This window comes from Camarhynchus parvulus, chromosome 2, assembly GCF_901933205.1.
Source record: "Camarhynchus parvulus chromosome 2, STF_HiC, whole genome shotgun sequence".
NCBI classification, from domain to species: domain Eukaryota; kingdom Metazoa; phylum Chordata; class Aves; order Passeriformes; family Thraupidae; genus Camarhynchus; species Camarhynchus parvulus.
The window spans coordinates 17,328,066-17,342,087 of NC_044572.1; the positions used below are offsets into that span (position 1 = coordinate 17,328,066).

The following is a 14,022-nucleotide window of genomic DNA, read 5'->3' on the forward strand; positions in this document are numbered from 1 at the left end:
CACAGAAGGCTGGGGGTAGCAGTGCTTCAGTCCATCATACATAGGTTTGCTAGGAAATATCTGCAAATGCCCTGGACTTAAATTCAGATAATTGTTTGTCTTCCTGTGCATGCAGGTGGAGTAATGCTCCACTCTGATATTTCTATTGCTACCTCAAAGGTATTTGTAGATCTTGGTAACATTTTCTACAGCAGCCTGTTCCTGTGTGCATTCTGATTCCAGGGTGCCTCAGCTCGATACTTGAAAAAGCCCTGTTAACAAACAGACCAAGTGCCAGCTCTCCCCAGGAGCAGGTCATGGGGAGGAAGCTGAGCCCCCTGGTCCCTCTGCACAGGAAAAACATTCAATCTGTCTCCCTGACTCTTCTTCATTAGGAGATCTGTGGCAGGCGTGACACAGCAAAATTTCCACTGCCTAATAGAAATTGTCAGACCATCTTCTTGCAGGTTTTCTACTTCAGTTGACACAGACACATTGCCCTTCAGTTCTCTCAGTTTTCCATACTTTTTGGTTACCTCTTAGAAACAAGCTTGAGGTCACATCACAAAGCACTTATCTCGAAGCAGCAAGTAAAGGCAGCTTAGAAGAAAAAGCATAAAACAGAAGTACAAAACAAGCCAAAGTGACTTGCTAATGTGTGTATATATGTGACTGCATGATACTACTGCTTTTTCTGATATACAGTACTAGAATCAGTGCCTTGAGGGCTGTCTGCAGAAAGAGAAACAACTGACTAGAAATCCACAAAATCCTCTGACACAAGTGTGTTTGTATTTGTAAAAGTGCTATTTCCCTGAGCACAGGAGGAATCAAGCAGCGGGAGGCAGCGGGTGTTGATGCTGCAGGACGCAGTGCAGCACAGAGATACCATCTTTAAACAGGCTGGGAAACAGGGCTGCCACAGCAGCACAGAGCACCAGTTTGGACCAGCACATCCACCCAGGACGGCATGCTAACTCCTTAAGACTTTCAAACCCTTTTTTCATTAATTCCTGGTTCCCTGACTGTAGTGCTGAAGTCACAGTCAGTGTGATGGGGGCACGGTGACACAGGTTGCAATGGTGCTGTTCTCAGCCAGTGTGCAAACCATGTGGAAAAGGTTCAAGCAGTAGCAGAGGCAGAGTAGCCTGCCCATGCTCTCTGCAGAGCAGCCAGGCAAGCACAGGACTGAACTCCAGGCTGCTCCAAGAAAGCACAAGTTTCCTGAGCCAGAGTGGCTCTTCCCTAATTTGGGTGCTCTTCTATATTTAAGCATCTTCAGTGTCCTTCTGCTATGATTTCTCCCACTAGCCAGAATAACTTATATGAGACTTCAAGAGCTCTTGCAAAGGCTGGGATGGAGAACAATGGAGTCACTGTAGCTTAGAAAACACATCTCAGCAAGTACACACATATTCTTAAGAGAACCAATAAACAGAACTTCAGCAGCTCCAGGAGCTAAAATCTGGATTAGGCTCTTGGCTCAATCTGTGAGCCCTCCAGTCTCCCAGTGCAAGAAACTTTGCTCTTTCCTTAGCTCTTGTCATTCCCTTTGCAAAAACTCACTCAAAGATGCCGAGTGAAGAGTGAACATTTATTATCCCCTGCATCACACCCCACCTTTACAAGCTGCTTCTGCAGGCAATTGATAAGATCCTGAATTACATCAACAACAGAAATGGGAGCTGCTGCACAGCAGTGCTAATGCCTCTATTAATCCACAACCTCTGTGAAACCAAGGCCAAAATTCATGGTCCTCACTTACAGGACACTCCAGGCATAGCTCACATCAGACATAATTAGCAGACTGTGTGTCTAATGATAAGGCATCAATACTATTCAACACTGAAATTACTTCAGAACCTCAACTCACAAAGGCTGTATGTTTTAATTATAAACCTATTTATAGCCTTGATAAGAGGATAAAACTAAGTCCCTTCTGCCTATCCCTGGCTTCTGAGCACATGGATGCTAAAGATCTCTCTTGCATTCAGGGATCAGGATAACCCATCTAAATTCTCCAAAACAACATTGCTGACAAAACCGAATTCACAACTGTTGGCATTATGTTTGAATAAAAATAAATAAATACTGCTAGAGACATCTGTCTATACCTTAAGGCACTAGACCAGTGTCATATTAAATTGGAAAGAAAAGGAAATTGTACATGGTTTTCACTGCATAAGAACACAGCTCAGAATACAACGATATGTACAGTGGTTATATACATAACACATAGACAATTGTAAACATGTTCTAAAGAAAATTACAAGTAAAACTTTTTATAAAATGTTCCTTACTACAAAATATGCAGAATTAGACTATATTGTGATTTTTCTTTTTTATACAGCCAGCTGGAACATAATGTAAAGGTATGTGGATAAAGGAGCATGTTTGACTATATCTTTCATATCCTAGACGTTGGGCTGCACTGCAACTGGAAGAATCTATGAAAACCTGCAGTATGTCCTATTTGGAAGTTATCTCTATAAAACACTTCACAGTTTATTAATTGTGACAAAGTAGGTGACTGTATCAAAAATGGTGTCACCATATTGCAGGCTGGAATTACAGCACGATCATTCATTTGTAATCAGATTTTCAGAGAGAGAGAAGTGTAAGAGAGATGAGTGACATTAGGAAAAACAACCCCTCCCAAAGTATTTTCTATTCCAAAACATTCTCAAGCTCAGTATCCAGAAATTATCAGTTTATTAACAGAAGAGTTACCAAAAGGTCAGGTGAGAATTAGTGAGAACATAAAAATAACTAAGCACAGCAGACAAGGAAGAGTCCTGCTAAATTCAAAAGTCAGAGATGTGTCTTTCAAAATCCTGCCTTGCTAAGCCTTCCTGAATCAATAAAGAGATAAGTGAGATAACTTCCTATCACCTTGTCCACAATTCCCAATTCAAAATACAGGTTGGTTGTGCAGTCTTAAATTCACACTTGTATTGCAAGACCTAATATCCTTCTCCCTATCCAAGAGTTTTGCAATTAGAGCTTCAAGAAATACCCTGCATGATGAGCAGAAGTCCCAGAACATTTGGATGGGACTGCTCAAATAAACATCAAGAACATCTGCTCAGAAAACTAAACCCATCTTTGTGTTTTATATGAGTAATATGCTAAAAATGGATTGTAAGTGGCCAAACTGTGTTCTCAATCAAACTTAAACAACTTTGGTGATTTCAACACCACCACGTAATTATCTCAGTTGACACGCAACGCTTCTGGCCACTGGCAAAGAAGTTGAAATATTCACTATATTACAGGATGAGGTGCTTTCCATGGTTGATATTCTCTCCTTTCATTGTCTTTTCTCCAGTAATTTTATTTCCTGCTAGTCTTCAGTCTACTATGATTTAGCCATTTCAGATCACCGTGCACATTTTTCACCAAGTTGAGAATTACAGTTTGAAAAAACTGCAGTAAGAAAAAGGCAGAAATGGACAAAGGACAGCATTTGCATACATTTAATCCACTCAAATAACTCCTTCGTTCAGGCAAACAGCAGAGTGTGAGCTAGTCACAGCCATGAGTAACAAAGTGATTACCAAAGGAACTAAGGAATCTCTCAATGATTAATCTTCAATTTCAGATGGTAGGTTTCTCTCAAAGATATTGAGCTCAGTTACAATTTATCAGACTTGACAGCTTTTACTTACATCCTAGAAAAGATGAATTTCCTACAAAACAGAAATTACTGAGTGACATTTTGTGCTTTGAATTATGCAGGTGATCAGACAATTCGTACTTTCTCTTTGTGGCCTTGAAATTGGTGAGCCACAGCTGAGGCCATGATATGTGATTTGATGTGGCCTAGACTTTCCAAATTAAGATGTCACTTTACAGACTGGTCTCCATCCTGAACCATTTTAAGGTGGCACACTTCATGAAGTTACCAGGTCCTGACTGATCCCAACATTCATTATTCTTGCAAAGGAACACATTTCTCAGTTTTGGTTCAATCCAAGTCCAAACTTAGGAAACATTTCATGTATGCACAAGCCATAGCCCTAAAGTAAATTAACAATCAGCTTTAGATTGTATGGGAGAAAAGAAAACAAAACCCACCCATATTTTCTTTCAATAACATTAATACATTCATTTTTATAACTATTAACCTGCAACAGAGGAATGCTAAGTGATTTTGTAATCTTTAGCATATTATGTCTATGCCTTTGAAGAACTCAAAGATTAAATGTTACACTGCAAGATTTTGGTGAACTCAAATTTCCACAGCTCCCCACAGAAAATCGTTCAAGACTGGGAAAGTTAATATCTCATGGGCCAGCAGCAGCAGAACACTGGCTGTGCTAATGGAACACAGCAATTCTCAATTTCCTAACAGTAGAAAGCATTTTATTCTATTCCTGGCAAGTGGCACAACAGCAGACATTAAAATCACATAACTTCATTTTTATAACATTTTTACTTTCCCCTTATTTCAATTTGGATGCAATATTAGCAACCAATAATTCAAGTGCAGCCAGAAATAGAAATCAGATCCTTGTACTAGCCAAAAATAGCTTAAAAACATTTCAAAGGCTATGAAGCATTAACCTTCCCTTTAATTCTTTAGAAAAATTGTTATATACTGGATCCTTAAGTTATATTTGAACTGGGAGGAGGCAAGATTAGAAGCAGATATCAAAGGGTCACATCTCACAATTCACACTGAGTAAATACTCTGGCAAAGGCACAAATGATACAAGGTTACATAAGAATTTCCAAGTATACCCTAAAAGCTCTTTCTGTAGCAGCTCCATAAAGCACTTTGTAACCAACTGCAATACACTCATTATCTCATTGCTTTTACACGGCAGTAACCACTGTAATGACAAAAATGTCATTAAGGATAAATTTGACCAAGGCAAGTAAACAGGGACCACACTCAGTCCTTCTGTGATATCACACTCCAGTGGCAGCAAAAGGGGATAAATATAAGGCTCTATTCAGGTCTAATCTAGAGGAAATTTAAATTTGTGCAGTTAAATAAAATTGTCCTACTTTCTGTCTCACTCTAAAGAATTCTCAAAATTGACCAAAAAAAAAGATTAGAATCTCTTTTAAAAATTCATAGAAACAATACAGTAGCAATCTTCCAGTGATCCCACTACGCATGAAATTTGAAGTCTCTGTTTTTTCAGTACCTACACAGAGATTAAAAAAAAATTATTTAATACTTTGATCTTAACAATCTTACCATGTTCCAACGGTGGTGTAGAATGATATTCTGAATTTTGTAATGTTATTGTCCAATCAAAGCTTCTGTGAGAAACCATGTCCAAGTTTCCTTTCAACACAGTGCAAACCCAAGATCATAGGAGAACCCAGAGCATCTCTCCACAACAGTGAAGGGATTTGTCACCACTTTGGCATTACTGCAAGGATCATCAAAGGTCTTATGATTTCTTGACCATTTTCATCCAAAGAAACCACTTCAAGAGTCTGAGGGATGTTGCCAGCTGAGCATATGGGCAGTGGGATTTTTGGTTGTTATTATGACAGCTGAACAAGGTCTCAGACAGTTTGATATTTCATACATTGAAATAACACACAGTGCACATGCCAACAGGCAAAACTGCTGTACACTGAGGAGAGACTATGCTAATTGCACAAACCCATAGATGAGTTAAAATAATAATGATGATCCCAGTAGTACAGACAGGGCTGAGCAAGCAGGTAGATCTAGCAAAGCTAACAAAAAATAGAATGCTTTCAATTAAACTGCTGTACATGTTGCTTTAGCTGAAAATAACTAGATCTGGAATGATAGTATATATTTTTTGCATACCATAATAATTTGAAACAGCTAAAGACTTAAGGTGTACACAAGATATGAAAGAATAAAAGGAGAAAATTTGCCATATTTTTGCACCGGGCGCAAATAAGCACGTGGAGCGTGAAAAGTCGCAACAGCCTGACGTGATACACTGGGAGGTGTACTGGGTAAGAAAAGAGCTACAAATCAAGATGCTGGACAGCAAAGCTGAACCTGTGTGGGCTCCTGGAGGTGCTGCATCTGTGAGGGAATTCTGCTGTTGGATCATGTTCATGGTCCTGAAAATGTAGAGGCTAAAAGGCAAGAGCAAGCTCCCAGCTCGCCATGGAAAGCTGCACCATGCAGAGGTGCTGCTCAGCTCCAGAAGGGAGTACCTGCATACTGTGAGAGCTGCAGACAAGGTACCAAGGCCTCTTGTTGGTAGGAGTTACCAGCTCAGAACAGGCAGCTCAAAAAAACAGCAGAGAAAAGAAGAAACGGTCATCTACTCCTTTTTTTCATCCTGAGAACCCAGGTTGTGTGGAAAAGCCTGTGTCACCTGCAGCACAGCCCCACATGAGCACACCAGTGGGCCAGGGATGCATTAGGAACCACTCCTGGCTTGAGGGACAGCACAAGCTGACTGCAGCAGAACTCAAGAAGCTATTAGCAACTGACAATCAAAAGATAACCACATATGAAGCAGACTTAGCAGAAAAATAAAATGTAACCATACTCAGCAAAAGGATAAAATTTCTTAATCTACCCATATATTTTTGTGCAATTTTTAGTGTTGAGTTTTCAAATTTAATATGATTTTTATAATGTTTCTACCTCTAAGACCTCCCTGTACAGTTGTGTGTGTCCTGTCCAAACTTTGCTTTTAGGAGCATCTCTTAAAAAAATACAACATAGGTTTAGGATTCAATAAGGTATGGTGATAGAGAACAAGGGGAGACTTCAGAAAATTAAGCAAAGGAGAGAAATTCACTAAATTCACTAGGGGTTTTTAACCCTTCTCATTCTCCATAAAGCCAGAAAGCCAGACCATGCCAACAATTCTCCTACCTTCTGTTCCATGCAGCCAGGGACCTCATCTGGTGTTATTATGAGCATTCTTTAAAGAAAATTGTCAAGAGGACAGGACAGCCACATTACATCAGACCAGCAATACACTTAGCAACCAGTCTGGTCCCATGGCTAGGAGGAAACGTAGGAAAGCCCATAAGGTCTGGATTAATATACAGTGATATCCTCTACAACATTCTCCCAACTGCCAGCTCAGGGGGAAGAGGCCACATTACTGAATTTCATAACCCCCATTTGATTTATTCCCCATTTGATTCAGCTTCCCTTCATGTGTCCAGACATTTTTTGAACATATATGAACTTTTAGCCTCCACAATGCTCCCTCTCAAGGAATTTCAGTGCAGAACTATTCAGCAAGCAAAGGAACCCTCTCTTCTTTTTGCCACCTGCTTGATGCCTTTGGTATCTTCCTTCCCAGAGTGCCACTGTTATGGAAAGAGAAAGTATCCGTGGTACTTATTCTCTGCTTGTGGGGGAAGGACCAAAAAAAGTAAGACAGATTTTTACTGCATACAATAATAAACCAAGTGTTGGAAGAGAAGGGCAATGAAGGATGGTGTTCTCCTAACAACCTGAAGAAACAGACCTCTCTTCCCTGGGACAGAGCTGTATCCAAAAGGCTGCAGCAAACCATTAAAGCTGGTGGTTGTGACTGTAGTCAGTAGCAGAGATTGCAGGGCTCTGCCTGCCTGGCCCTTGTAAGAAGGTCAAGGCACTGTCACAAGTGTCATAGCCAGAGAGGAACCTGAATTGTTTCTGGGTCTCTCAGCCTCCTTGGGAGTGATTGGAGGCAACAATATATACACTTAACAGACTAATCAACAAAATTTCTTCCATTCCAAGGAGTTATGTGCATGCTCCAGTGTGTATTTATATCCAGCCACTTAACGAAAATTTTACATAAATGCTGAAAGAATATTCCCAGGACAAACAGAAATGCTCAACATATTTTCACAAGAAGCCTCCTTCTAACTGCATTTCTCAGGTGAACATGGCAGGCAATTAAATAAATATGTGAGGGTCAATAAGCATGGACTAAGAAAATTTAACTAATATAGAGCTAATCCCAAGGAAGGGAGCTGAAAGTAATGAGAAAATAACCACCCTACAACAAGAAGAAAAATTGCAGAGCTTTTTGTCACCACAGGCATCCACTAATGTCATATCATCCTGGGACACAGACAGTGGATTCTGCTTAAAAGTAACCACTGCTATGAATACACAGGGAGCAGAGCTGACCTGTACCTGAGAGCCCAGGAAAGGCACAGTCTGATGGCACACTTGGGGAACAGCACACTTGGGGAAGAGCACACTTGGGGCTTGGAGGCAGATGTCAGCCACCACAAGCATTCCTCCCCCATTCCAACAAAGAGTGCAGCCCTGCACTTCTTGCACACCACACATAAAATTCCCTGTACACACCCAGTCCATATTGTACAGAACTGTTTTTAAAAAATCTCTGAACTTAAGAGATATTCACCTATTTTAAAAATAAAGCTTCATTTTGATTTTGCTGCATATCATGTTTTAAATTTTAATGTTTTTGCATTTTTCTGTTTTGTTATTTGGAGAAAGGAATAAATATCCTTTTCTGTTAATCTTTCTTTAAACAACTGTTTCTCAAAATAAAATGCTAATCTTCAACAGCTCTGTTATGTACACACATATACACACACAGAGCCATGCCCTTTCACATCCACTGTTTTAAAGACAGTCCTCACTCAAAATCAGACATTCCCAAGACAAGACAGTTTTCAACACTCTATCTGTCTAATGAAAAATTGTGCTGTTTTGACTAATACAAAACAAGAACAGAGACATGTTCACCAGGGAATCCAAAATCTCTTCCCTTTCCTATTTACTCACCATCTCAGTTGGCTGTTCATTTCATAAGCATCTCACACTATGTGTTTCATCAACATGAAATTCAATTTAATGCTTAAATACTAAAAAGAACCAGACATTCATAACAAGAACAACTTTAGATTTTTCATTCTGATTTTACTCCCATTTGATTTAGTTTCAATTATTGTCTGTTTATTTTTTTGGTAGCTGATTAAATTTGGGAATGATGCTTGATGACAAATTGTGCATTCTTCTTTTCAAACATTATCCAGTGGGTTCTGCTGGTGTTTACCATACCAGACATGTATTCCAAGCAGTGTTTTCACTCTTCAGCTTGGCAAAATCCTGCTTCACTAGAGGTATTATTGATGCTTTCAAAATGACAGACCCAAGCAAGTGAACAGGGAGGGGCAATTCACAATTTTTTATAATGCAGCTGGAAGCAGAAGAAAACTATTTTTTCCCCCACAAGATGTACTGTACCAAGCAGGGGTGAGGAACTAAGACTTTTTACCCCAGTCAAGTCAGCACTGAACTCTGATCAGCCTTGAAGGATTTTGTGTATGTCAATTTTCACAGAGAAATCACAGACATGAATATTAATAAAAAATAGTGGTTTTGCTGTTCTCAGCACAGCAAAGTATCAGCTCTAGGAAAACAAAATTTCATAAGACCAAAGGCCTTCATTTGTTCTACAGAGTTATCTTTCTTCTGTTACGTTAGAGACAGCCTAAGCAGGTCATATTTGCTTTCCTGAAGTTTTGAAATGTGCCTATCAAAACCCATTACTATAGCAGCAACCATTCCTACTAGAAGCCATTAGCCAGCAGGAAATAACAAAACTGTGCAGACACAGGCAAGAAAATAGAGCAAAAATCAGAAATGTGCAGAGACAAGAAAAGGCTAAAAATATCAATGAGCAAGTTTCCAGATATAACCAAAAAATACAGCCTTAGAAAACATCCATTTTTCAGCAAATGCTGGTTCTACATAGGCAATGGTCGCTAATTAAAAGCAAAATAAAGTTTACACTATACATTAATAAACTCTCAGCACTTGGTTGAAAAAGCTGAGAATATTTTTGAAGATCATAGATCTACCCTTTCTGTGCTAACAGAGGCAGATCTGCTTCTCCCAGGCCAACAGTTATATTGGGATGAAGAACTGTCCTAACTCTACAGACTGTAAGCGATTCACCATTTTTCATATAGTTTTCAATTTATGTTTATGACAAGATTTATTTTGAACCCCCAGGTTAGCCTTTTGGAAATATTTAACTGTATCACAGAGGAGAGAGAGAAGCATTTGGATGACAAAAGTAGCCCAGGGCAGAAGCAGGTCAGCATCTCCAGGATAATGGAGATCCAACTACTCTGTTTGGAGTGTGGGCCAAGATATCTAGAAAAGTAATTAGAAAATATTTAGTCCTAACCAGCCAGTGAATTGTTCCCTCAGCTGATCCTTAATTGTCCACTTACAGTGATCTCTATGCTCCACAAGACTGACCAAAGAAAAAGTGTGTATGGGTGTCTCTAACACAGAAGGGTGATAATATGGCCACAGAGCAGACAGGAACAGGATGCTGCATCTCTTTAGTGACTCATTCATTTGGCTGGACCTTATTAATCTGTAGGTCTTCAAGATTAAATGCTGTCAATTTTAAAAGGCCACAGAACATGCAATAATCAGTTTTGTCAAGAAAGATTTATAATGAGCAGCAACAGCTAATATTCAGAGGCAATTCAAACATTCAATCAACAACCTTAGAAATACAAAGTCATTTATTCTGTTACTAAACACATGTGCTTTTTATTTTCCTGTTTACAATCTTCATAAATTTTTTCCCTGTATCCTTATGGCTACTTAGTAAATGTGACAGGGACCTGTTCTGTGTCAGGTTCCATAACCCAATGCAGTGATTACATTTCACATTCAAGCCCCAGAAACCACTGAATTCCTACAGCTGCAGCTGGAGGGAGAGGAGGGGGGGTAGTTTGCAGAAAGAAAATCTCATGCCCTGAGAAACAGCACAAAACCATCCTGACCATCTCCATTAGGATGCCAGGATATTCTGTTTTCAGAACTGCCCTAGTCAGACAGGGATGTCTAGACCTGTAGCTACCACAGATATGAAGCTTCATCTGTGCTGTGGTTGCTGGTGCTGCCAGGCCACTGCTGAAACTACAAAGGAAGGAGTACCTGTCCAATAGGCCACACTGCCCTTCTGCTACAGAAACTTCTGCAAACATTTCCCACCTTGATGAGCAGGACAAAATTTTACCCAAAATGATGACTCAAAATTCTTGAGCTGTGAAGAACAACGAGCATTAACTCCTAGAAGCAAGAAATCCAGGGCCAGCAGTCTGGGTAGCATTATTCAAGTCTTCTGATATTTAAATGAAAATTGGACTTGGATAGGCAACTCAGTATATACTGAGGATATCTAATTTGAATTAATAAATTCAGTCACCTTCTTCCCCTAGCTGTAAATAAAAAAGTAGTTAATATAAAAAAGCTGTCACAAGAGAGGAGCATACAGGTAATTCCTCCTGATGTTCTAGGAAATGTAGAGTCAAACTTGGAAAACCACTGTCTAAAAGGAAGGCATAATCAAGAAAAAGTGCTACCAAGACTACATAGGAAAAATAGGAATTTCATAGCCAGTTAAGGAGGTTCACAGAGCATGCAATCTGAGTTTTATACCTGAAGGAGCTAAAACAGATGAAAGAGTGTCAGAGAAAGCAGTTACACAGAACATGACTGAAGTTCAGGCCTTCAGAGAATCCACAGGAATCTGCTGACTGCTGAACTTGAAATCAGCAAAAGAAAACACTGAAGGACTTCTGGATGATTAGAAATCAGTGATCAAAAACCACCACCAATTACTCTTGACTGCTATCACAGTAGAGTTAACCCTGACATATATCAAGATGGGAATATTGCAAGAGTGAAGAGACAACATTAATATCATATTGTGGCATTCATGAAGCCATAATTAAAAGGTAGCATCTTGTCTTAGCATCCAAGTATCAGAAAAGATAAGGACAAATAAAAGAAGTCAAAAACTGCTACAGGAATGAGTTAAAGGCTGGGAGATAATGATAATCTAATTTATTAAAAAATAAAGTAGCAATCAATTATTTTCAAAAATACTTTTCTGCCAGACAGACTTCTATTAGTGGTTGCCTTTATCCAACAAAATGTTCTGAGTCATTTCAATTATTAGAAATTGAAGTTACATAAGCTCAAAATGTAAATAAGTTTATTACTTTTGCCAGCTAGAGACTTTTGAAACAACCTCTTTCCTCCTGTAATTGGTAACAGATGACTCTTAAGAAATTCAACCATGACCAAGTACCTTTACAGAAACCTTATTGAAACTAAATGAGTAATTGCAAACGTGCCGTACAGACAAATGAAATTTTTTAACTGAAGTGATACAAAACCAGTGGTTCCTCTCATTCCCAAGTTTCAAAATTCAGTGCATGAGGGCAGCTTCATTGATTTCAGGTAATTTATCCAAGATTCACTTCAATACACATGACATGAAGCACTTGCACAGTGACTGAGTAACACATTGTAGCTGACAACGTCCAGTTCAATCTGAATTAAGTGTATTTGGAAAGTTTTAAGGAAAAGGGATACCTAGGCAACTTATATTGTTGAATATTGCCTCAGAAGAATCTTAAGTAAAATAATTTGGTATTATGCCACCTGTTATTTTAAGTGATACTTCTTAAGTGCTGCAAAATGTAATAGACATACCAGTGACAGGCCAATCAAAAAATAATCACAGGTGGTTCAAGCAGGTTCCACCTGCTCAGGAAAGCATCCTAGCTGCATACGGGAACATTATGGATCTGAAAGTGCAGTTCACTTCAAATTTCCATTTATTTTACTTTTTCATATCAGTTACAGATATACAAACACAATATTTGCAGCAATTCATATTCTAATTTCTCAAGAGAAGAAAAAAGCTGAGTTAAAATATCAATGCATAGAGAACTTATGAAAACTACATCCTATTTCACTAAAGGCTCCATTCAAGGATAGCAATCAATTTTTAAAATTTTCTCTTTCAAATGTTTTGAACCACTTTTAAGGGAAAATATGTAAAAAACCCAAAAGGCAAACATTCCAGTCACCTGAAGTACTAATAGATAACATAATCTTTGATTATAATGCCACAAAAAATATCAAATAGTGAAGTAGGGATATGACATCATCTCTGAATCCAGCCATGGTGAAGCACATTCTGGGATGTGTGCCCATTCTTGGTGTATACATTTTGTGACAGATCAGTGGTACACACTAGAATAAATCCAGAGAAAGACCCATAAAAATGAGCTGAACACGAGAAAATGGGCTTTTCAGGAAGACTTACTTCATGATAAAAAAAGGCTGACTAGTTTAGATTTAAACACATTTTCACAAACAAAGCAAACTTCATTTGATTTCCAAGTATTGACAGCACAAGTTAGCCAACAATAAAGGAGATACAGAATGCGAGACTTCTTTTAGCTGAAAAACCTACCATGCCACCAAACAGTTCATTTTCCAATTGAAATCTAAAAACAAAAGGGGATTTTCCTCTCAGGAACATGGTAAGACTCTTGGGTCCCTTTATTTAATGAGAAATTATTGGCAGCTATTTTCAAGCCTTTTCTTTTATCTTTTCTTTTATCCTTCTACCTTCAGTCTCACATCTTGGCAGTCTTCAGGTTTCTTTAAATATAGAAGCATTTTAGGCTGAATAGTACTTTTTGCAAGGTCTGGTATTAGCTGATTCCAAGGGATTCCTTGCTGGAAAAGTTGGACTCAATGATCCTTGCAGGTCCCTTCCAACTCAGCATGTTCTGTGATTCTGTGAAGCTGTGCTGCAGAAGTGGGGTTTGGGTTTTGGCTTCTTTTCTCAGGAAAAGACTGCACTGAACTGTTTCACAAAAGATGTAGCAAAAAAAGCCTGGGGTACTCTCTTCAGTAATAACATGAGAATGCTTCTTGTTCAGTCCCTATGCCTGCTACCACTCCATGATTTTTAATTCTCTCAGTAATTCAGTTAGTGCCTTTGATTTCTGTTTGTTTCACCTTGAAATACTTACAGTCTTCGTGTCCTGCAAAGGTAGGAGACTGTGAAAGAGCAGCTGCAGTCTATTGCAATAATACAGTGAACACAACCATGAAAACTTTCCTGAGAGCAAGAGAAAAACAATCTGAAATAAAAGTAACAGTAGACTGATGGAATATGGCTATTCCATCTGTAAAAATGGATAACAGAATCCCTTAGGGGTTTTTGACTTAAAAATATAAGTCTGTTTTTAATGTCCATGATAAGTAAGGCT

General features: G+C 38.8%; 1 protein-coding gene across 1 annotated transcript in view; it reads right to left on the reverse strand.

Annotated features, from left to right (window-relative positions):
- Positions 1–14,022, reverse strand: part of GPR158 (G protein-coupled receptor 158) — a 186,663-nt gene that overhangs the window by 137,719 nt on the left and 34,922 nt on the right. The window lies entirely within an intron of this gene.